The 23,931-nt window shown below is 46.3% G+C and overlaps 1 protein-coding gene across 11 annotated transcripts in view; it reads right to left on the bottom strand.

The window, feature by feature from the left end:
• The window catches only part of dlgap1a (discs, large (Drosophila) homolog-associated protein 1a), a 1,116,163-nt gene that overhangs the window by 644,423 nt on the left and 447,809 nt on the right, over positions 1-23,931 (bottom strand). For all 11 annotated transcript variants that reach the window (XM_038809179.1, XM_038809170.1, XM_038809173.1 and 8 more), the window contains exon 3: positions 9,602-9,693. The gene's annotated coding sequence lies outside the window, so the exon portion shown is untranslated. The remainder of the gene's footprint in view (positions 1-9,601; positions 9,694-23,931) is intronic.

Genomic DNA, 23,931 nt, shown 5'->3' with positions numbered 1-23,931 from the left:
GGGCACACAAAACCGACCCCCTTGCCTTCGTCGAGTTCCCTCACGGCTGTCAGGACACTGTACCCCTCCGGGATCTGGCACCCGCCGGATCCAGCGCCCCCTCTACCCCCACAGTAGGACCCCTCACCCTACACCCCATGCTGCCGCCCCCTCGCGTCCCGAGCCCACGAGCTCGCTCCACCAGTTCCATGCACCCGCGCCGGCCAGCCCCCAGTGCCCCTAGACCCCGGTCGAACCAGAAGAGTATGAAGCTCGGACACAACCCTCCCTGGAGTCTGCCATCGTACCCCAGCACAAAACACCCATCCAGCCACCGCAAGAGGCTGCAACCCCGGTGCTCCGCAGATCACAGTGGACAGTTCGACCACCGGACAGACTTACTTTGTAGACCACCACCCCCGCCGGACTAGATTTTTTTTTCAGAGGGTGAATGTGGTGAATGTAACTTAGTAATTCACACTGTATTTACCAATACCATTGTAAGCGCAGTAGCGTTATCCGACCACTAGGGGGAGTAGCTCTGGGAATGCTCAGGAGTTTGTACAGGGCTCCAGCCTTGGCTCCACCCACGACTCCTCCCCCTGGACTTGCTGTATAATTACCCTTGTCCAGTGCCAGCCTGCAGTTCATCGAGAGTTCAACGGGTAACAGGCTGGCTCTGTAGTAAGTAGATTAAAACCACTGTTCATATCTTAAAGCACGTGTCTAGCGAATTGATGGTTCCATCAATTAGCACCTGGGAATATGATGTTATTGGTATTACTGAGACTTGGTTGAGGGATGGGCAAGACTGGCAACTAAATATCCCAGGGTATAGATGCTTCAGGAGGGATAGAGAGGGAGGTAAAAGGGGTGGAGGAGTTGCATTACTGGTCAGAGATAATATCACAGCTGTGATTAAGGAGGGCACGATGGAGGATTCGAGCACTGAGGCAATATGAATAGAGCTAAGAAATAGGAAGGGTGCAGTAACATTGTTGGGACTTTACGATAGGCCTCCCAAAAGCGAGCGTGAAGTAGAGGTACAAATATGTAAACAGATTATAGAACAATGTAGGAGCAATAGGGTGGTTGTGATGGGAGATTTTAACTTCCCCAACATTGAATGGGACTCATGTAGTGTTGGAGGTGTAGATGGAGCAGAATTTGTAAGGAGCATCCAGGAGAGTTTTTTAGAGCAGTATGTAAATATTCCAACTCGGGAAGGGGCCATACTGGACCTGGTATTGGGGAATGATCCCGGCCAGGCGGTTGACGTTTCAGTCGGCGATTACTTTGGGAATAGCGATCACAATTCAATAAATTTTATAATACTCATAGACAAAGACGAGAGTGGTCCTAAAGGAAGAGTGCTAAGTTGGGGAAAGGCCAAGTATAACAAAATTCGGCAGGAGCTCGGGAATGTGGATTGGGAGCAGCTGTTTAAGGGTAAATCCTCATTTGAAATGTGGGAGTCTTTTAAGGAAAGGTTGATTAGAGTGCAGGACAGACATGTTCCTGTGAAAATGAGAGATAGAAATGGCAAGATTAGGGAACCATGGATGACGGGTGGAACTGTGAGACTAGCTAAGATGAAAAAGGAAGCATACATAAGATCGAGGCGACTCAAAACTGATGAAGCTTTGGAGGAATATCGGGAAAGTAGGACGAATCTCAAACGTGCAATAAACAGGGCTAAAAGGGGTCATGAAATATCTTTGGCTAACAGAGTTAAGGAAAATCCCAAAGCCTTTTATTCGTATATAAGGAGCAAGAGGGTAACTAGGGAAAGGATTGGCCCACTCAAAGACAAAAGAGGAAATTTATGCGTGGAGTCAGAGGAAATGAGTGAGCTTCTTAATGAGTACTTTGCATCAGTATTCACAAAGGAGAGGGACATGATGGATGTTGAGGTTATGGATGGATGTTTAAATACTCTAGGTCATTCGGCATAAGGAAGGGGGAGGTTTTGGGTATTCTAAAAGGCATTAAGGTGGACAAGTCCCCAGGACCGGATGGGATCTATCCCAGGTTACTGAGGGAAGCGAGGGACAAAATAGCTGGGGCCTTAACAGATATCTTTGCAGCATCCTTGAGCATGGGTGAAGTCCCGGAGGACTGGAGAATTGCTAATGTTGTCCCTTCGTTTAAGAAGGGTAGCAGGGATAATCCAGGGAATTATAGACCTATGAGCTTGACGTCAGTGGTAGGCAAACTGTTGGAGAAGATACTGAGGGATAGGATCTATTTACATTTGGAAGCAAATAGACTTATCAGTGATAGGCAGCATGGTTTTGTGCAGGGAAGGTCATGTCTTACAAACCTAATAGAATTCTTTGAGGAAGTGACAAAGTTAGTTGATGAGGGAAGGGCTGTAGATGTCATATACATAGACTTCAGTAAGGCGTTTGATAAGGTTTCCCATGGCAGGTTGATGGCAAAAGTGAAGTTGTATGGGGTTCAGGGTGTACTAGCTAGATGGATAAAGAACTGGCTGGGCAACAGGAGACAGAGAGTAGTGGTGGAAGGGAGTGTCTCAAAATGGAGAAAGGTGACTAGTGGTGTTCCACAGGGATCCGTGCTCGGACCACTGTTGTTTGTGATATACATAAATGATCTGGACGAAGGTATAAGTGGTCTGATGAGCACGTTTGCAGATGATACTAAGATTGGTGGAGTTGCAGGTAGGGAGGTGGAGTGTCAGAGAATACAGCAAAATATAGATAGATTGGAGAGTTGGGCAGAGGAATGGCAGATGGAGTTCAATCCAGGCAAATGCGAGGTGATGCATTTTGGAAGATCTAACTCAAGAGCAGACTATATGGTCAATGGAAGAGTCCTGGGGAAAATTGATGTACAGAGAGATCTGGCAGTTCAGGTCCATTGTACGCAGGTCAATAGAGTGGTCAAGAAGGCATACAGCATGCTTGCCTTCATCAGACGGAGTATTGAGTACAAGAGTCGGCAGGTCATGTTACAGTTGTATCAGACTTTGGATAGGCCACATTTGGAATACTGCGTGCAGTTCTGGTCGCCACATTACCAGAAGGATGTGGATGCTTTAGAGAGGGTGCAGAGGAGGTTCACCAGGATGTTGCCTGGTATGGAGGGTGCTAGCTATGAAGATAGGTTGAGTAGATTAGGATTGTTTTCATTGGAAAGACAGAGGTTGAGGGGAGACCTGATTGAGGTCTACAAAATTATGAGAGGTATGGACAGGGTGGATAGCAACAAGCTTTTTCCAAGAGTGGGGGTGTCAATTACAAGGGGTCACGATTTCAAGGTGAGAGGGGAAAAGTTTAAGGGAGATGTCCGTGGAAAGTTTTTTACGCAGAGGGTGGTGGGTGCCTGGAATGCTTTGCCAGCGGAGGTGGTAGAGGAGGGTACGATAACATCATTTAAGATGCATCTGGACAGATATATGAACGGGTGGGGAACAGAGAGAAGTGGACCTTGGAAAATAGGCAACAGGTTTAGATAAAGGATCTGGATCGGCGCAGGCTGGGAGGCCGAAGGGCCAGTTCCTGTGCTGTAATTTTCTTTGTTCTTTGTTCTATTTTAATATTGGGCTGAATTTTCCCAAAATTATACAAATTGCTGGATCAGGCACGGAAAGCTGTGTGAAGCTCTCTGGTTTCACAGATGCCTTTTCATGCCTGATTAACAGCACTCTGCAATTTCAAAGAACTGGTGAGCTGGGGGAATGGGGCTCAAACTTTCTGGCAAAGCCAGGATTCTGAGATCAGGGTGCTATTTTTATAGGACGGCCCGATCTCAAAGTTACATTAAAGGACTCCCTCTCCCCCACGGAGAGTGGGGCCCTGCCGCCGAGATCGGGACCCCGCCCCTGCAAGGAGATTGGACCCCTCCACAGAGATTTGGACCTTTGCCATGGAGATTGGGACCTTCGCCATGGAGATCAGGACCCCCCCCCCCCCCCCCCCCCCCCCCGGGAAAAAGGGAACTCCCCCAAACCCCACATGCAAAAGGGCAACCACCCACCCCACCACATAAATATCAGGTGACCCACCCCCTCCATTGTCTCTGCACCCCCCCACCCCAATGCATGTACAACCAGCACCCTGCCCCAACAACCATTGAGCCCCCCCAACACATAAGGGGAACCCCACAATAGGATTACCCAGAGGGCCCACCTCCAGGAGTGCCAACTTGGTACTGCCCCCAGGAATACCAACATGACAGTGTTAGGGGGAATTGACAGGGCACTGCCCGGCCATGTCCCTCACCACCTGTGGGCCTATGCTCACCTCCACACCCTTGGCATTGTTGTCTCATTTTTGAAAACCAGTAGTGATTCACGTCAGCGTGTCACCATGCTGACTGGGTGGGTGGATAAGGCATGGGCAGATGTTACAGTGTCTAGCCCAGTAAGTGTATGTAACTACATTGAAAATAATTGAAATCAGGGGCTGGGTTCTCCCCTACCCGGCGGAACGGGGGGCCCCGGCGGGATGGAGTGGCGTGAAGCACTCCGGCATTGGACCGCCCCAAGGGTGTGGATTTTCCACACCTTTAGGGGCCAAGCCCTCACCTGGAGGGGCTAGGCCGGCACCGGAGTGGTTCCCGTCCCGCCGGCTGGCGTGGAAGGCATTTGGCGCCATGCCAACCAGGGCCGAAGGGACTTCGCCGGCCGGCGGAAGTCCACGCATGCGCTGGAGCGTCAGCGGCTGTTGACGATATCCCCGCGCATCTGCAGGGGAGAGGGTCACTTCCGCATCGGCCATCGCGGAGGCTATGACCGACACGGAAGGAAAAGAGTGCCCCCACGGCATCGGCCCACCCGCGGACCGGTGGGCCTCGATCGCGGGCCAGGCTACCGTGGAGGCACCCCTCGGGGCCAGATCGCCCCCCCCCCCCCAGGGCCCCGGAGCCCGCCCGCGCTGCCAGTCCCGCTGGTAAGAGAGGTGGTTTGATTCATGCCGGCGGGAGAGGCATTACAGCAGCAGGACTTTGTCCTATCGCGGGCCTGAGAATCGCCGCCGCCGAATATCCGGTGCTGGAGAATTCGGCGGCCGGCAGGGGCGGGATTCACGCCGCCCTCTGGCGATTCTCCGACCCGGCGGTGCGTTGGAGAATCCAGCCCCAGGTTCGTGCCCTGATAACATCATTGGCGGGGGGTGGGAAAGATTCCAAACTGAGTTCTCACTGGCGTAAATCCTGCTATGGCCTTCTTGCAAGATTTAATGGCCATGACGGGATTTGCACCTGCAGCAAATGAGTCCACTAAATCCCACCCAGCGTTTTTATATTCTTCTTACCATAATGAACAAGTTCACATTTTCTAATGTTATATTTCATCTGCCGAATTGTTCTCACTCACTTACCCTATCTAAATTCCTTGTTATCTTGAAACCTTACTTTCCTATATACTTCCGTGGCACCAGCAAACTTAGCTACCGTAGACTGGTTTCTTCATCCAAGTCATTTATATAAATCATAAATAATTGAGGCCCCGGCACTGATCCCTGTGACAGTCCACTAGTTACATCTTGCCAACCCGAAAATGACCCATGTAACCCCACTCTCTGCTTCTTGTTACAAACCAATTCTCTGTCCATACTATTATGTTACTGCCTACACCATGACCTCGTGTTTTGTGAAATCACTTTTGATGTGGCACCTTCTCGGTGCCTTTTGAAAGTTCAGTAGAGATTTTCCTTGCTTTTTACTTCCTCAAAGAACTCTAGTAAATTAGCAAAACAAGATTTCCCTTTCACAAAGCATGTTGTCGCTACTGATTGCATTAAGATTTTCTAAGTGGCCTGCTTTAACCGCCTTAATAATAGATTCTGGCATTTTCCTGAAGATAGATGTTAACTAAATGGCCTGTAGTTTCCTGCCTTCTGCAGGAATGACAGATGGTCAAGTAAATTGTGAAGCAGGCAATAGGAGTCTGCAAAGGGATACAGATAGGTTCAATGTGTGGGCAAAAAGTTGTCAGATGGAGGATAACGTGAAAAAATGTTAACTTGTCCACTTTGAAAGGGAGAACAGAAAAGCAGCATATTACTTTAATTAAGATTTAACTTACACAACTTGATGGTATTGAGGGATTTGGGAGTACATGAAGCAAAAAAAAATTAGTATTTAGGTACAGCAAGTAATTAGGAAGTTAAATGGAATATTGGGGTGTGGTGCGGCCGACAGATGTCAGGAGATTCCTATTCCGGGATCTACCAGGTTTGCAAATTTGCATATTTGAGCGAGACAGCTAGTCTCACTCTAATATGCATTTCGCTGAGTTAACCAAGGCGTTGGGATCTAACCCCCTTGCCTTGGACACCTCAGGTGAGTGCCATTCAGTGCAGGGCCAGATGGAATGACACAGCACTTGTGGGTAACTCCAAGGCGATCGGGGGCCCTCAATTGCTTTCCCTCTGGGCAGTGTGACACCCTGGCACTGCTGGTGCCAGCCTGACAGTGTCAAGCTGCCCAAGTGAAACTACCAATTGGCAGAGGCACTGCCAGGGTTCTAGACTGGCATTGCCAAAGTGCCAGGCTGTCATTTTTCCCAGGCAGGGCTTTGGACTAAGGGGTGCCCTGTGCAGGAGCAGTGGGTGGCACCCGAGGACCCCCTTATGGGTGAGTTGTTGCTTTGGGGGGTTGCGTTGGGGTAGCCGAGCGGAGCTCCTCAGTGCAGGAAATGGGACTAAATACAGCCTCATTGGGGAGTTCCCCGCTGAGGCCCCAAATGGAATGAGTCCCGGTACATAGCGTGGCGTTTCTCGCCGCTGTGAGTGCCAGGAAACACCCGGTTAAACGCACTTGCCCCGGGACTCTGTTCCGATTCGGATAGATTGCACTCTTGATGTTTATTGCATGGGGGATTGATTATAAAAGGTAAAGAAGTGTTGTGACAGATGTACAGGGCCTCAGTGAGATCACACACGGAGTACTGTTTACAGTTTTGGTCTCCTTGCTTAAGCAAGGATATAATTATATTTGAAGTTGTTGAGAGGAGGTTCATTGGATTGATTCCTGGAATGAAAAATTATCTTCTGAGGAAAGGTTGAGCAGGTTTGGACTATACCCGATAGAATAAGGCAATTGTGATGATATGATCTGCATACTCGTCTGCCATTGGGCCAGAACGTCGGCTTACCATTGGCCCTGGTCGGTCATGTGCCTCTCGACCGATTGGCCGAGAGGCTGAGTTAACCACGCCTCTATCAACGAGGTATAAATGCTCAGAAGCCTGACGATCGTCCCTTTCCACTGTAGACGATCGCCAGGCTGTGTTCTAGTTAATTAAAGCCTGACATTGGTAAATCACTCGCCTCACGTGCAATCGATGGTGCATCAGCAATATTTGTGAAACTCATAATCCTGAGAGGGCTTGGCAAGGTGGATGCTGAGAGGATGTTTCCCCTTGTGCGAACGTCTAGAGATAGGCTGCAGTTTAAAGATTAGGGTTCTCCCATTTCAGACTGAGATGGGGAGGTATTGGGCTGGATTCTCCACTGTTGGGATTCTCCGTTGTGCCAGCAGGGCATCCATACCGGGAGATTTCCCGAAGGCATGGGGCTACCCACCATGGGAAACCACATTGACCGGCTGGAGGGACAGAGAATTCCGCTGCCGGCGGGGGCGCGCCGCACCAGAAAACCGATGCGGCTGGACCAAGAGTCCCGCCCCGTATTTTTCTCTCTGAGTAGTTGAGGCTGGATCACTAAATACGTTCAAAGCTAGTTTGTTATATTTTTGATCAACAAGGCAGTGAAGGTGAGGCTACAATTAGATCAGCTCTGACCTTACTGAATGGCAAAGCAGGGGGCTGACTGGCTTATTCGTGCTCCCTGTTCCTGTGTGTGATTGCGGGGAGGGTGGTGATTCCAACCCCTTCCTGACTCGCCCAGATTAAGTCCAGGCAGGAAGGCATACTGGCCAGAGGCCAAGTGAGGGTGTTAAGGGGCCACTAGTATTTAACCCTGTAGAAGCCCGGGAATTAATCTCCTAGGGAGGACGCCTAGCAAATCCTACTGCAGATTTCTATGGGGTGGAGGGGTGACCCTTGAGCATAGGCACTCTGTATCTGATTGAAGGGCCTGGCAGCGGGAAGGGAGACCTCACAGAAATCCTCCCTCTCCTTCATTGATTGTACCTCCCTCCTCCACGGGAACTGTGGGGGGTTCCTTTAGGTAGGGTGTCTCTGTGGGGGTTCCTTTAGTTAGGGGTTCTCTGGGAGGGGGTTTCTTTAGTTCGAGGGTGTGGGGTGGTCCCCCTATACAGGGGGTCTCTGGGGGTTTCCCCTATTCAGGGTACCCCTGGGTGGAGAGGTCTGGTTGTTAGGAATAGGTTAACAGACTTTCCAAATAAAATAAAATAACCTTTATTGTCACAAGTAGGCTTACATTAACACTGCAATGACGTTACTGTGAAAAACCCCTCGTTGCCACATTCCGGCGCCTGTTCGGGTACACAGAGGGAGAATTCAGAATTCTCAGCTGGTACAGGAATTGAACCTGCGCTGCTGTCTTTTTCCTGCATCACAAACCAGCTGTCGAGCCCACTGAGTTAAACCAGCCCCAAATACTAATTTGACGTCAATTGTCCAATAGACTGATATATAAAGGGGTGACAAGTGGCACTATTTGTTGGTGGAGATTTGTGTGTGAATTTGGATGAAAGATATAAAGGTGTTTTGTGGAGAAGCAGAACTCTTGTCTCATTTACTCGACAGCAACCCAGACGCTTGAACACTGGTGAGGGTGGGATGGGCATGTTTGGTATTGTGGAGCAGGGTGGCCCTCAGGTGAATCTTGGGAGTGACCCCCGAAAGAGGTTACCACCTTGGCCCACAGCGAGGTCCGCCACATCAGGGCCACGTTTGCCCATACCTGTTGTAATCCGTGTTCATGTGAGTCCTGGCCTGGAGGACTGGAGAAACGTGAGGGTCTGGAGAATCTGGTGCCTGACCCATTTCCATACTCCTACTGGCGTGCTGGTATGCTGGCAATCACCCCGATTCCGCCGCCAGTGGGGGGGCTGAAGCATCGCAAACGGATCGGGGCCCGATTCTCCGCTGCATCGTGATCCCGCTGCCGGCGGCGGGTGGCGGAGAATCCAGCCCAACATTTCAAAAAGTACTTCATTAACTGTAAGCTCTCTGAAAGGCACTATACAAATGTAGGCCCAGCTTCTTCTTCAGCAGAGCTTCCGTTGAAGTTACGGTGGCAGAGCGGGAGAAACCCTGAACACATTCAGGGCCTCTACTCCCATTTCTCCCAAGCTCTTTCACTGGAGGGGGGGGGGGGGGGGGGATTTCAAGGCAGTCAACCCAGACTTTCATCAACCACCTAGCAATTATGCAAAAGTAGAAACTGCAGGTGACTGGGGAAAACTAATCTGCCTAGTTTCTTGGTTGGGCAGTGGTGCCTTGCAGAAAGATGGAAAACAGAACTGAAATATAAATATAGAACATTTTCAAAGAAATTAAATCAAACAAGGTTTTGTTTCAGAATAATTTTCGTCTTCAATCATTGTACAACTATTTTTAATCGAAAAAGGTACACCTCAGGCTGTCGATCATAGTAATGGTAAAATGTACATTTCACAAGAGAAAGATAAAATAAGTGCAGTTAATTAGAAAAAGGTTGCTTACCTAATTTACTTTTCCATATCAGTTCCTTACAGGCGAGCTTTGAGCAACTCTCCACTGTCTTCGTGAACACAGGTAAGGAATCTGCAGTAATGCTGTATTAAAATATAACAGAAAAATCGGTCAGTCACTTTTCAATAGCCATTAGTTGTGAGGTTAAATCTTATTTACAGAAAAACACCAATCATTATTTGAAACTGATATTAATATTATCCACCACTGATGTTCTGAATTAATATCTTTTGCTATTATATCAATGTCACTTTCTTCACCATGGATTGCATGACCATTTACTTACAACATATACTTTGTGTTATTTCCCGAGAACGACAGTATGTCCAGAGTTTGAATTATGAGGTACAATATCACGTTAATGCAAATTTCATGACTCAATCAAGTCAATCTGCTGTTCAGCACTGTTAATAATTGGCAATAACAAAACGTCCTAAAGCTGACAAAAACAATCTTCCACAGCACATACAATTTGAGGCCATGAACGAAGATCAAAGAAGGAAGATTAGCCAGTTTAACTGCTTTACACAAAGGGTGACAGATAAATGGAACATCTTACCCAGGGAGGAGGGAGGCAGAAGCAGAGAGTGATAGCAAATTTCAAGTGGATCTCAACAGATATTTAGCAAAGAAAGCAATTTCAGGGTCTGAGCGATATAGCGGGTCATTTCGTACCCTCAAAAAATGAGCTAGTTTGGATCATATGGGAAGGTAAAATGTTAAAAATCCAAAGCAGGAACTGAACTCAGCTACTTCTGATTTTAATATCAGTGGGATAAGGGGTAAGTGACCAATCTGCTCCCTAGAAGGTGGGTGGGTAATTAAAACCTCTCATGGAGATTTTATGCCTCCATTATAACAATGTTTCTGTTTTTAAACACAGTTGGCTAAGCTTTTAGGCCCTTGCAAAGCCTGACAGGTAAAGGGAGGTCTGAATCCAACACGTACCTTGACAGCATTGCTTATGGGTCAGGAACAACAGGAATGTAAACATCCTAACCACCTTCATGATCTTCCCCATCATTGAAATCAACACAACACCACCAACAACGCATCACTGATTCTTCCCGGATCATCCATTTCTCCCTCCGATCTCTCCCTGACTCCTCTCCAATCTCTCTCCTACATCCATTGATCTATCCACAATCCCTCAGCTTTTTCTCAGATCTCTCCCAGACAGCCTCCGATCACCCTCCAAACCTCTTATAAGAATAGTAACATGCCAAATGCCATTGATGTAACTCGAGGGTGTGACCAAAATTCTTCTTCCTGACTCATAATTGGAGACAATGTCCAGCTCCACCGCTCACCTAAAAGCGATGTCAGAAAGCCTGATCTGCAATGGAAGCAAGCAGCTGAGTTGTTCGCCCAGTTACAGGTTTGCTGTCAATATTTCATAAAGCAGGTCTTGGGAGTCAATGAAGCAAACAGCAACTGCTGGCCACCCACTTTTCATGGTGAGAAATGGTCAGCTGACAAATTAAACCACCCCTGATATGTTTCTTCTAACTTAGTGATGAACCAAATTGACTATACTTTCCTATGCCGTTAAGAATTACTCTATAGAGGACTGTATATCAAGGGCGTAATCAATATGTTTGGATTGGCTTTGTCATCTGATTTCCAACACCAGCTCCAAAATGCCACTGGCTTGCAGCGAACTAAGCTAATGTGTTTCTGCTTAATAGCAACATTAATGAACAATTATGTTTCACCAGACTTAGACTGCATTGCAATTACTGTACATCCTTGTGTTGTGCTTGGTTCACTATACCAGTGGTCTATCAATATTATTATAACATTATGCTAAAGAGGGAATAGTACCACGTGCACTCTATGGGTAATTAACCACATTCCTTTACAAGTTTTAACATGCTAGATTTTGTGGTTGAATTAACTTTTTTCTGGCCTATGTCGAAATTTAAATATATTGGTGTTATTAATGTTGCTTTTGAGACCTTGGCTTTTTAATATCCGTACAGATTTCATAGAAAAGCATAGATTTTAAAAGGAACCATCAGTTCTCTCAATGCATTGGACCAAATGGCTGCTCACTGATATAGTCAACCTTTGAATGAGTCTAAAATTCCAACCATGTAATTGGATAGAGTGTCTGTCTGACACCCACTGAGATATTTCACAAAATGAGTGAGATCTAGTGGCTCCGTTCACCATTGGCACAAGTCGTATTATGTCCTCTAAATCCCTTAAGAGGGCCAAAAAGGGATTTGCGTCTGCGAGATCTCAGTTTGAGATTTTCCACACCCTCCATGATGTGATTTGGTTTATGCCAATAATGGGCGTGAACCTGATTTATATTAATGTGAATAAATTTAAGGGTATTTAAACAGCTTTACGCTGTCCACCCCCATCCCTGCCGGTGTGACATAAAGCCGGTTTGAATCAAGACTGGTTTTCAAAGGTAAAAACCAGTGGTGTTGACCATGCTGGGGGTGCGGAGGTGCCTGGAGACCTTGGGGGTTGAGGGCCAAGGCAGGGTATTGCCCCCTGGCACTCTGGCAGTGGCCCCCAGCAACATCAAGTGGGAATTGCCCAGACCTTTGCTAAGTGGGCAATGAAGAGGGCAGTGCCAAATAGGAACTTCCCAGGGCCAAGTGGGCACTGAAGTGAGCAGGGCCAAGTGGGCACTGAAGTGAGCAGTGCCAAGTGGGCATTGAAAGGGGGGTAACCCTGCTTCATTGGGGGGGGGGGGGAAGAGTTCCCTTATGTGTGGTGGGGCTTTGGGGGGGGGGGTAGAGCCTCAATGACATTGCGGGGAGGGGGGAGCGTACCCCCGATAATTCCGTGGTGGACGGAAGGGGGAGAGTCACCCCAAGTTTTGTGGGGGTTGTCCCCCGTGGTGGAGGTCGTTGGGGGAACTTATTTTGAATGCAGATTGCAGCACTCTTTAAAGATGGTGTCCCGATCTCTTTGGAGTTAGCCTTCAGGCTCTTATAAGGCCCCGCTCCACCAGAGTGACGGCATAAACCACGCCGCCAGATTTTCTGTCCACTAAGTGCTGGAAATTCTTGCTGACAACTCAGCTGTGTTTCTGGCGAGAAAAATGCCAGTTTTCAGTCAGAGCCTGATACTGTGGGAATATTCCACCCTCTGACTCGAGTGAGAACAGATGTAACAGGGTGGACTCTCCATTGCTCAACAACAGTATCAGGATTCCCATCGGGTGGAGAATGACGGGTGGTCAAAACACAGGTTTGGCCCTGAGCTATAACAGCTATAGCAGGTTTCCTGGAGGCACCACACACATAGCTCATTAGAGCTCAATTAGAGCTATTTTGCATGGTCATTGGCAGGCAGGATGCACCATCCATCAGCCAGGAGGAGTGCTCTGGACTTCCCCAGCCAATAATCCCATTTGTGTCAATTGGTACAAATATTGAGGAGTGTGGACTTTGCGGCTTGTAGTTGATACGTACTCTCCCAACAATAGTCGCCAGCATGCCGAGAGGTGTCCTTCATGGGAGGTGGGGTCAGGGGGGCTTGAGCTGGGCTGGAGAGGCTTAGGTTGGGGATCTTCTCTTGGATGGGGCTTCTTTGGCTGCTCTTCCCCCATCTGCAGCCTTTTAAACCCATTAAAGAGTCAAGCAGTTTTTAAAAATTAACGTTTTCCATATATACCCCAATAACATTTAGACAGTCACTCATTATCTCATAAAGACATATCCCTAATAATACACTGAAAATGTTCTCATTTACACCCTTAAACGCTTTAAACAGTAAGTCAGTACGTAAAAGAGTGAAACTGATCCCATCTGTACAGCTAAACATTTAAAAACTGTCACTATGCCAAGTTTAAAGGTCTGTTCGATGAAGGTGAAAGTTATGCCTTTAAAGTGGTAGAAACCTTTGAAATGGTTTTCACACAGTCAATTTAAAATTGCCTTTTGAAGTAGCGAAAGCACTGTGTATGTCTGGGAGGCTCAATGCTTTGAACTGGATTGTTTGCATTGAAATTCATACTCCATTGCCTGCTCAAAGCATCGTGATTGACAATTCGTTGGAACTTCAAAGTGATGAATCAGATTGCTTCTTTTTCCAGCTCTGTAGGGATCCATATGGTCAGGGTAGCAGTTGTTCTCTTATCACAATTTTTTTTAAGAGTCTGCCTCTTTGTTCTTGAGTGCTTCATAGAAAGTGATGGGGCAGATACTCTCTCCTCCCCACTTCCCCTTATCCCCAGATACTCTCCTACTCTCCCCTTCTCCAACTCTCCCCCTTCCCCCTATCACCTTCCTCAGGCACATTCTCCCCAAATTCAGGCCTTGGTGAATTGCAAAAATGCATTCTGTCGATGATACATTCTATAATTATGCCATAGTGGAGGAGGATGTTGATATTGATTGTTGGAACCTCTTGTCAGCAAATATGGGCCCTGCAAGGCCTATGAGAGATGAGTTCAGAAGGATTGCAAGAAACCTCTATTCCATAACCTCTGGACAACTCAGTGTTTTGCAGCCAATTATGTGCTTTTGAAGTATCGTCACTGTTTTAGTGTAGAGAACCTGGCAAACGATTTATGCACAGCAAGCTCCCACAAACAGCAAAGTGATAGTGACCAGACGATCTGTTTTTAGTGATGCTGACTGTAGGGTAAACATTGGCCAGGAAATTAAGATGACTGAGACAGATAGAAAAAAAAATCACCAGATCAGGAGTTCTTGAGCAATTTAAATTATGCAAACATCCTGAGGAATCTCATTCCTCCAAATCTATTTGCATCCTCTTCTCCAAATTATGCCCAATTTCTAGGTTATCATGCTTAGTGCTCCAAATGAAGGTCATAAACTTTTAGCCACATTAATTGCCACTGATGGCTATTATGAAGGAACTGGCTAGCTAGAGCATGATGCCTGATGATGCCAACGGGGTGGATTCAGTCCTGACTGAGGTAGTTCTTTCCGCCTGCCTTTTCCCTTTGCCCCATTGTGAATTTGTGGCCGAGCAATGCATGGAGAGCCATGTTTTATAACTCTTAGACGACAAGGACACTACATGAAGAAAGAGAGTTGGCAAATGTAACCTTTCAATGCAGACACAATCACTTTCAACTGGCAATGTGTTTAAAGTTTTTGCTGAAAGTAGCTGTTGCACTTTGGAAGGTTTTAAGGTAAATTCTCTTGTTTTAATTTAGTGTGAATTTATCCAAAGTTTTTCTCCATTCTATTGTAATATCAACTCAACCGTAACTGACTGTTGTAGTCTACATTTTACTCACACTTCCTTTACTTGTACCCAACTGATGAGTCATTCTACTTCACACACGGTATAATCCCAACGGAGGTTCCGGATCAGAACCATACCGTTTCCCATGACCTCCGTGGAATATGAATTGCCCGTTTAAGGGGGCAGGGCTTCCCCTTAACAAGGAGCGCCCCAACTGACATAAAATCTTGGGTGCAGGGTGGGGAAAGAGACCCTTAGGTGAGTGGAGGAGTTTGGATTTGTATCATAATAAATTGTGTTAATTAATTTCTGCTCACTGCGGATTCAACAAGTATCGATTAAATGGTTATATTTTCCACGCAAAATAGAAATTGGCTTTCCTGTCCACTTAATTCTTACCTCACCCTGGAATATTTTTGCATCCCACTCTAATTTTCCTGACAATGGGCTAGATTTTCATGGATTTTCCCACACTCTGTCAACCGTTAAATGTAGGGGGCGGGACCTGTCCAGGATTCCCGCTCCTCATTCTTGGCACCCTAAGTTTTCACCAGCACGGGAAAAGGATGTGGCAGCGACCCACACCCTGCATTCAAAATATGACCGACCTCCATTGGGGGTAGACATCTATTGGACTCAGGCTAGCTTCTCAAGGGTTTGTAGTTCATGATCCCTCCGAGGAGTCATGAATCATAGCCCCGATGAAGGAACCTTTTGAAAGATAATTTTCAAAACTTTGCCCCACCCAGCAAACTCGTGCCCTACCACCCACTGCCAAGTATCCTCCATGCCAACTCATGCCTGCAAACCTCCCCATGGCCCTTCATACACCCTGTGCCAACACACAGAACTTCCATACCTTTCCACCCAGTGTACACTCTGTCAGAACCAGTGAACCTTATAGTAACACAGGTATCTGTGGAAAAGCTTAAAGAACTGCCATTCATAACTTTCTTTAAAATTGTTCTGTTACTACAAACCTAATAAAGTGTCAATCAATTAGATATAAATGTAGGGACATCAGAACCTACAACCATTTAACACCTCTTAATCTTGTGTAAATAAGCATTAAGCAATTGACAAAATGGATCGAAGAAACAAACTGCTAATCAAGCAATCGGTTGCCTTGTGTGCACCTGTTTCAACAGACTAATAGAAGGCTGGACTCTCTGAGGCCTCATTGGGGGTGGGTAGAAGAGCATAGGTTGGTATGGAGGGTATGAGGCACCTTTGGGGCATGGGCAGGCACGGAGAGTGGATGGGGGAGGGATGTGAGGGTTAGATTAATATTGAACAAAACAACTGTGAGGAAGTCCCAGGGAAGGTGAGGTGGGCCATTTAAGCAGCCCACCTCTGCAGCTTCTGTGGATGCCTATGAGTAATGTCGAAGGACGGCTGACCTAACTCCAGTCCGTAAAACCCCCTCCCCACCAAAAATCACATTTTTCAAGACACCTCTAACTGAAAATACAGCGCATTGTTCTTCAAGCTCTGAAGATGTCTGATTTTATCAAATCATTATTGAAAGTGATATTGCCCTCTATTAAGCAATGTACTTCTCTTCCAAGTACATCTTCTGTTGGTGCTTTTAGCAAAACAGTACGAACAATCCACATTGTTTTGTGAACTGCTTTCTTCTCATAAAATAATATTTTGTCACTTTTCCTGTTGGCACCAATGTCTGAAGGTTCTTATTTCTCTCTGGAATCAATAGCTTGGATTTCCATGTGAGCACGGTCAGCCACATGTTCCCCTATTACCTTTCATCATTGGCTTGAGGCACCCATTAAAGCTGTTTGCCTCACATTGCTTTTCAGCAGCTGTTAACGACAAATGTTGTCATTTGTATGCTTGTCTTCTACTGTTTGACTAATTCAATATTGTTGAACTTGATGCAGTATGTATGGTCTAATCAAAATAGTTGCAGCAAACTGGTAATAGTTTGTTAAGAAATAGGATAAGAAGTCAGCCATATGTTCCCTGGAACCTGCTATTAAATAGGATCATGACCAGCCTTCTACATCAACTGTACTTTCCTTTCCTGTCCTTTTCCCTATATCCCTTGATTCTCTTAATGCCCATAAATCTATCAACCATAATCTTGAATATATTCAATGACCGAGCATATTTAGTACCCTGAGGTAATTTCAAAGATTCACTTCCTATGAGTGAGGAAATTTCTTATCATCTTGTTAATTATGTCAACTGAGGTTAAGTGCACACAGGTGAATGGCATTAATTGGATGTTTACTTGAGCACATATAAAGTGACTCAAAAGAGCACATAAAAAGCTCGTAAGAGTATAAAGAGATACTTACTGACACTCGAGTCGAGAGTCGAGTCGAGAGTCGAGTAATAAATCTATTTGCAGAATAGACTGGCTCTAGTTATTTCCTTCACCAATTAGCTATCAGCACTATAACACACCTCAGTCCTAAATGGCCTTACTCTTATTCTTCGTTATTTAGTCACTTGGTAGTGCAGAATTTAAATAAAGATGCTCTACTTACTATTATTATGACCCTCATGGGCTATTACAGCCCCACTTGACCCAGTGTTGCAACACAATTGAAATTAATAAATAATTCTTACAAAACACCCAAAGTCTTTGGCACTTGGCTGCCCAATAATTACAGTCACCAGGTTTGTAAATTTAAACACAATTAAGTTTACTAATAACAATAATTATTATTAAATATGCTGCAAATACAACAGGCATTATCCATTTCCCATCCTTAAATCAAAATGATAACAGCTTCAATAAAGAAAGGTGAAATAATGGAATCAACAGCAAAGGACCTTACTTACCTCCTACCCTAAAAGGATGAAACACCAGGGCACGGATGTTTCATTATGGGCCATTCATTCATCCTCATTCTATACGTTCCCTTCCCAGTTTCTACATTGGTAACTAGTCAGCTCTGAAACCTGTGACAAAGCATCTGCTATCAAATTATCCTTTTTGGGGATGTGCACAACACATTAAACTGTTGTAATAATACATTCCAACGGAATAATCTTGCATTCAGGATTTTAAACCTTTATTTAGATGCAAGTGGATTATGGTCCATATAAACTAAACTTGGATTATTGCCATGTTGGACATATACTTTGAAGTGCTGAAGGGCTAGTAGCAATGCTGTGGCTTCCTTTTCAATGGTGGAAAATTTTCTTTGGCACAGATTTAGTTTTTGTGAAAAATATCCCACTGGCCTCTCTGTTCCTGCACCATCGTCTTGTAGTAGCACTGCCCCTACCATAGGTCACTGGCATCTGTTAAATGTTCTGGAAAAGTCAGCACCGGTTCTCTTCTTAAGACGGCTTTCAATCTCCCAAACTCTTCTTCAGCGTTCTTTGGACCAAAGTGTTTTTGCTTGTTACCACAACATATCCAACATGCAATGTATTTTAATCTCTAATTAATCTAGTCTCTGTGGTTTTAGTTGAGATGGATGTGGTTTTATTGGTTCAGAGTTTCCTATGTCTACATCATGACTAGTTAACGTAGTGCACCCTGGTGAGTCTCTACAAATCTGCCTACATTCTTATCAATATCTTTATTAGATCTTCTCTCTGCTCTTCATCTTCTTATAGGTTTGCATCTTTGGTTTTAGAACTCTGTCCAATATCTTAAAACAGTGCCTTGTTTTCACTCACGTCTTCAAAATCAAGGACAATGGGCTGGATTCTCCATCGGCTGCATCCTCTGTTTTGCTGGCAGCGCACTCACGCCCGTAGATTTCCCCACGGTGCAGGGGTGGCCACAATGGAAAACCCCACAGGCTGGCTGCCGGGACAGAGGATCCCCCTGCCGGTGGGGATGCGCCGCGCCATAAAACGGGTCTGGCAGGACGGAGAATCCCACCCAATGTACTTCTCTTTGTCGGGTTTCTGACTGTCCAAATTAAAGAGGGCATCTGAATGAGTTTCTTCTGCATTTCAGTCTCTATCAGTCCCCTGTGTAATAAGGTTCATGTGTCTTTGGATATTTAGAATCGACCAGTCAGGCCCAGACTAGAGAAGACACAGTAGCGACGAGGATACAGACTGGTTCACTATCGCTACTGTTGAGCCACCTCCTCATCTTTTTCTTGGACACAGGTTGGTGTTTTCTTTCCATTGTGCCTCTTTTCAGTTGATCGGACGTGTATGATACCTGCCTGGAAGATTGGAATCATTACACACAGAGGGAGAGTTACTTTTTCGGGGTCAATAATATCACCGAGACCGACCACCAGATAGACATTTTCCTTCCTTCCTGTGGCGCACATAAGTTCGGAGTGATACGGAGCCTTACCTACCCAGTGGCAGCAGACACTAAAAATTTTGATGAGCATGAAGAGTTAGTGGGCAACATATTAAAAAAAATAAATTTAGAGTACTCAATTAATTTTTTACAATTAAGGAGCAATTTTGCGTGGCCAATCCAACTACCCTGTACATCTTTGGGTTGTGGGGGCAAAACCGATGCAAACACGGGGAAAACGTGCAAACTCCACACGGACAGTGACGCAGAGCCGGGATCAAGCCTGGGACCTCGGCTCCGTGAGGCAGCAGCACTAACCACTGGGCCACCGTGCTGCCCCAGTGGGCAACATTTTAATCCGACCCCATCGGTGATAGTACAGCGGTACCGGTTTAATATTGCTGAAAGAACCCCAGATGAGTCCATCACCACGCTTTTATCAAGGCTGCAAAAAATTGCAGTTTGTGCATATGGTGGCGCCTTGTCTGAAATGCTTTGGGGGCGCTTGTTTGCAGCATAAACAATGCGGCCTCACAGAAAAAGCTGCTGGCCGAATATTCCCTAACTTTGCAACAGGCCGTCCAGATTGTGCTGTCCCATGAAGGCGCTGAGCAAAGAGTGCAGGAAATGCAGGAAATGGAGGTGAATGTTTTAGGGCGCAACCCCTCATGTCCTCGGGCCCTCTCCATCCCGCCGCCTTGGCCTGGACCGAACATCGTAAAGGCCTGGTCCAGTGGCCAAAGAGTGAGCCTTCCCCCTGGGATCCTTCCCTAGAGTCCGTAGAGAGTGGGCCATGTCTTTGTGGGGCTTGTGGTCGCCGATTCCTGCCTGATCGCAGGCAATGGGTGAACCAGAGGTCCTGACGCCCTGGTGTAGGCCACTGCCAGCCCAGGGCCCAGGCTTTCCACTTTGATGAGCCAGAGGAGGAGGCTGACTCCATGCAGATGCATTGTGCGGCAGCCCACCAACTGGCCCCCATTGAGATTGGGATTTGAGTGAATGGACACTTGCTCAACATGGAGTTGGACATCGGTGTAGCTATCTCTGATTGATCAGTTGAACGTTTAATCGCATCAAGATGGATGTTCAAGCACTGGATTTGACAACTACCCAGCCCAGATTGGCTACTGACACGGGAGTGCCGTTGGTTGTTGCGGGTACTGCTATGACCCCCGGTGGTTTCTGGGCACCAGCCGGCCTGTCTCCCGCTCATCGTCGTCAAAAGGCATGGGCCCTGCTCGTTGGGCCACGATCGGCTGCATCACCTGCAGTCGCAGCACATTCTTCAGACAAGTTCCGGTGGTTTGGCTGAGGTGTTAGGGAAATATCCCAAAGTGGGCCTTCGCCTGCATACAAGTCGATCTGGAAGCCCTTCCTCGATATTTCCGGACGCACCGGTTCTCTATGTCTTGCTCGAAAATGTGGAGAGCTCAGTTAGTTGGAGTCCTTGGGTATCATCAGCACCGTCCGGTTCGCTGATAAATTATCGTGGGACGATCCTTTCAAACTTGGCTACTATATTTGCTCCCTTTCACCTTCTTCTGAAAAAGGATCACGTGTAGGCTTGGGACCAGCCGAAGTAAGTGGCTTTTTTGACGGGTAACTGAGAGGTTGTCATCTTCCGGCTTATTCAACCATTACAATCCCGCAAAGACCTTGCTCATCACATGCAATGCTTCCCCAATGGTATTGGGGCTGTTCTGTCCCACTGAATGGAGGAAGGAAGGGAACTAACAGTGGTGTTCACCATGAAACGCTTCCATCAATATATCTATGGCCGCCATTTTACTTTTGTTACGGATCATAAACCGTAGACTCTTCAAAGAAGATAAAGTGATTGAGCCCATTGTTTCCGCTCACATCAGGTGCTGGGCCCTATTACTCACTGCTTATATGTATGCTTTTGAGAAAGACCGGGGACGCCAAATTGTGAATGCTGGTGCTTTGAGTCAGTTGCCTTTATCGATGGGTCCCTTGTCGATCCCCACTGCGGCTGAGGTGGTTGCAACCCTGAATTTAATGGACTCTTTCCCTGCCACAGCGTCACATATCTGTGAATGGACCCAGACAGGCCCGATCCTTTCCAATGTTCGGCATGTGGTCTTATACGGGAATAGCATTGACAACTCCCAGGTGGGTTCAAGGAATTTTCCTCTAAGCTGCCTGAATTTAGTGCGGAGGATGATATCCTGCTCTTGGATACGCACGTAGTCATTCCAGTCAAAGGACAGGAGTTGAACTTAACAGACCGCCATGATGGTAACCCAGGCATGTCCAAGGTGCAAATGGTGGCATGCAGTTACTTATGGTGGCCAAGCCTCGACGCAGACATTGAAATGCTCTGTTTGCCAAGAGCATCAGAAGCACCCGCCGTTCTCCTCCAAATTCACTGCTGCCATTAATCCCCCCCCCCCCATCAACACTGCGGAAGTATAGCCAGAAATTCCGCTCCCCACATCATACATAAATGCTCCCCCCACCCCCATGGGGCCCGTATTTGGGCCCGCCCCTAGCATAGGTCGAGCCAACCTGGTCGCATCAACCTGTGCCCCCTGGGACTATGTGTCCCCAGAGGGATCCCCTCGACTGTCTCTCACCTGGCCAAATCTGTTTCAAATCTCGCCGACGTGGCGTTTGAATATTTAGTGAGGGGAGATATTTGGCGGGGAAACCACTAGTAATAATTAAATCAATGCAAATGCGTTAAAATGAGGTTGATGCTCTTCGTAGTCATGAATCTCGTAACGTCACCAGCAAGGGGCGGGGAAATCGGGAAACGTAATCTCTCCAGTGAGAATAGTGTTTCCTGGTTCTCAGGGTGACCTGACCCTCACTCCTGATGTTTGCCATAGGCAGTGCCAGGTCTCCCTCACCACCCAGGAGCTATACTCACCTCTACTCCCCTGCCGTAGTCATCACGACCAATTTCCATTTTTGGGCAGCACGTCACCAGGGGTGGGCAGCATCTGACATTGCCCGAAGCTATGGTGCAACTCCGTTTAATTACATTTAAGTGCATTCTAAGGGCGTGAACCTGACTGTGTCATCAGGGAGGGCCTGGGAACATTATGCTCGGAAACCTCGCCGGTGCAAATCCCATTATGACCCTTTTGCAAGAATGAGTGGCCATAATGTGATTTGCGCCCGTGACAAACAGGCCCTGAGAATCGCGTCCTTTACCATTTTTCTGGAAATTCTACCCCATATGGGTATGGAGCAGGGGTGTGAGTTTTCTGACAGAGATACAAGATGCTGCTTTGACCATTGTAACTTAGTTTTGAATGTCAGAGCTATAGTGTAAACATCATGGTATAATCGCTGTATATGTGTATGAATATTGACTGGGTGATTATTAAAGCAAATCATGTTAATTTGTGATTAGTGAATGCAAATGAACTATTACCTGTGTAACAGTATAATAATGATGTATTGTAGTTGATCAAAGAGCTTGTACACCATCCTGTATGGGTAAACCTCCCTTTCATAGGCTTGAATAAACTGGTGAACAAAGAAGTCTGAGTTTCATCTGGTCTCTGCGGAATCGGAGGATGCCGGGTCACCCTTCTTTTAATATTGAATATTAATTGGCAGTTTATCTCCAGAAAGGGAGACCAAGTCAAGGACGGGAAGGGAAAAATCAGAGATGGGCCAGGTGAATGTGAGAGAAGGGTGCAAATTTGAAAAAAGGTCAATTAAATTTTCCACTTCATGGTGTGAGCTGGAGATGGCACCAATACAGTCATCAATGTCCCGGAAAAAGAGACGAGGGAGGGGGCCCAAGGTGGACTGGAATAATTAATGTTTTAGTAGGCATAGCGAGGACCCATGACCTAGCGCAACACCTTCATTTGGATGGTAATTATAAACAATTAATAATTATAAAAATAATTAATTGACTTATAAGGAAATATGGGACCTCAGCCACTGGGAGTGCTTTTCAGTTAACTATGAGCACATTCCCTACAAATTTCTGCCCATGAAAATTAGTGGCTGGAAAATCTGTGCAAAAAGGCCTCCTTGTATTGACGGCCTAGATGGGCAAGGGCCATTCTAAAAATACAAGGGAATTTTCCCTTTTCAACACTTTTTGTCATCTGTAATATTGAGAAGCCACTCTTGACATTTGAGTAACGTTATTACTGTGTATTATTGTTTGTTTGAGCCATGGTCCAGCTGAATAAAATGGATAATATGCATCATTTCCCTGAACAGAATTGCACTGGGTAGATTTCAATCTTTATACCAGTTGATCCCTGGCAACATTGCTCATGAATTTAATACATTTCTCATCCTCATGTTCTTTCCCAAGTGATCATTATTTTTGAGTCACTCTTCATGTCTGTTTCATTCACCCTTTCTCTCCCTTCTGTTCCTGGCTGCCAAAGATGTTTATATCATTATTTGTCTTCAACATTGTTTCGCATACTTGTCGAAATCTCTTTTCCTCTGTTTTCTCTCTTTTCTACAACTCTCTTCGACACGCTGTACATATTTGTTTTACAGATTCACTCAGTGTGGACTTGGCCAAAGGTAAACCACTGGAGTAAATGGACAGAGCCCGCTCTGGAACCCCTGTGGACAAGAAAGAAAATAGGGTAGAAATGTAAGGGAGGGGGAAGCACCTGGGACTGTATTATGTGAAAGACCCCTGGGAAATAGGGACATTCGGAGTTTAGAATCACACAGAAGCTGGAATGGGGGGGTTTTGAGTGTGGGGTTGGGGAGATGGGGAGTATGTGGGTTGGGATTTCAGGGGTCATGGAGTACTTGAAGGCAAATATGGAGACTGGAAGTGCTCTTAAAGACCTGGGAAACTGGAGTACTCAATATATTTGGAAGAACTTAGGAAACCTGAATGCTGGAGTTGGAAATAATTCATTAGTCCCGCCAT

This window comes from Scyliorhinus canicula, chromosome 10, assembly GCF_902713615.1.
Source record: "Scyliorhinus canicula chromosome 10, sScyCan1.1, whole genome shotgun sequence".
Taxonomy (NCBI): domain Eukaryota; kingdom Metazoa; phylum Chordata; class Chondrichthyes; order Carcharhiniformes; family Scyliorhinidae; genus Scyliorhinus; species Scyliorhinus canicula.
Note: the sequence above shows the minus strand (reverse complement) of the source record. Positions and strands in the feature narration are given on the sequence as shown.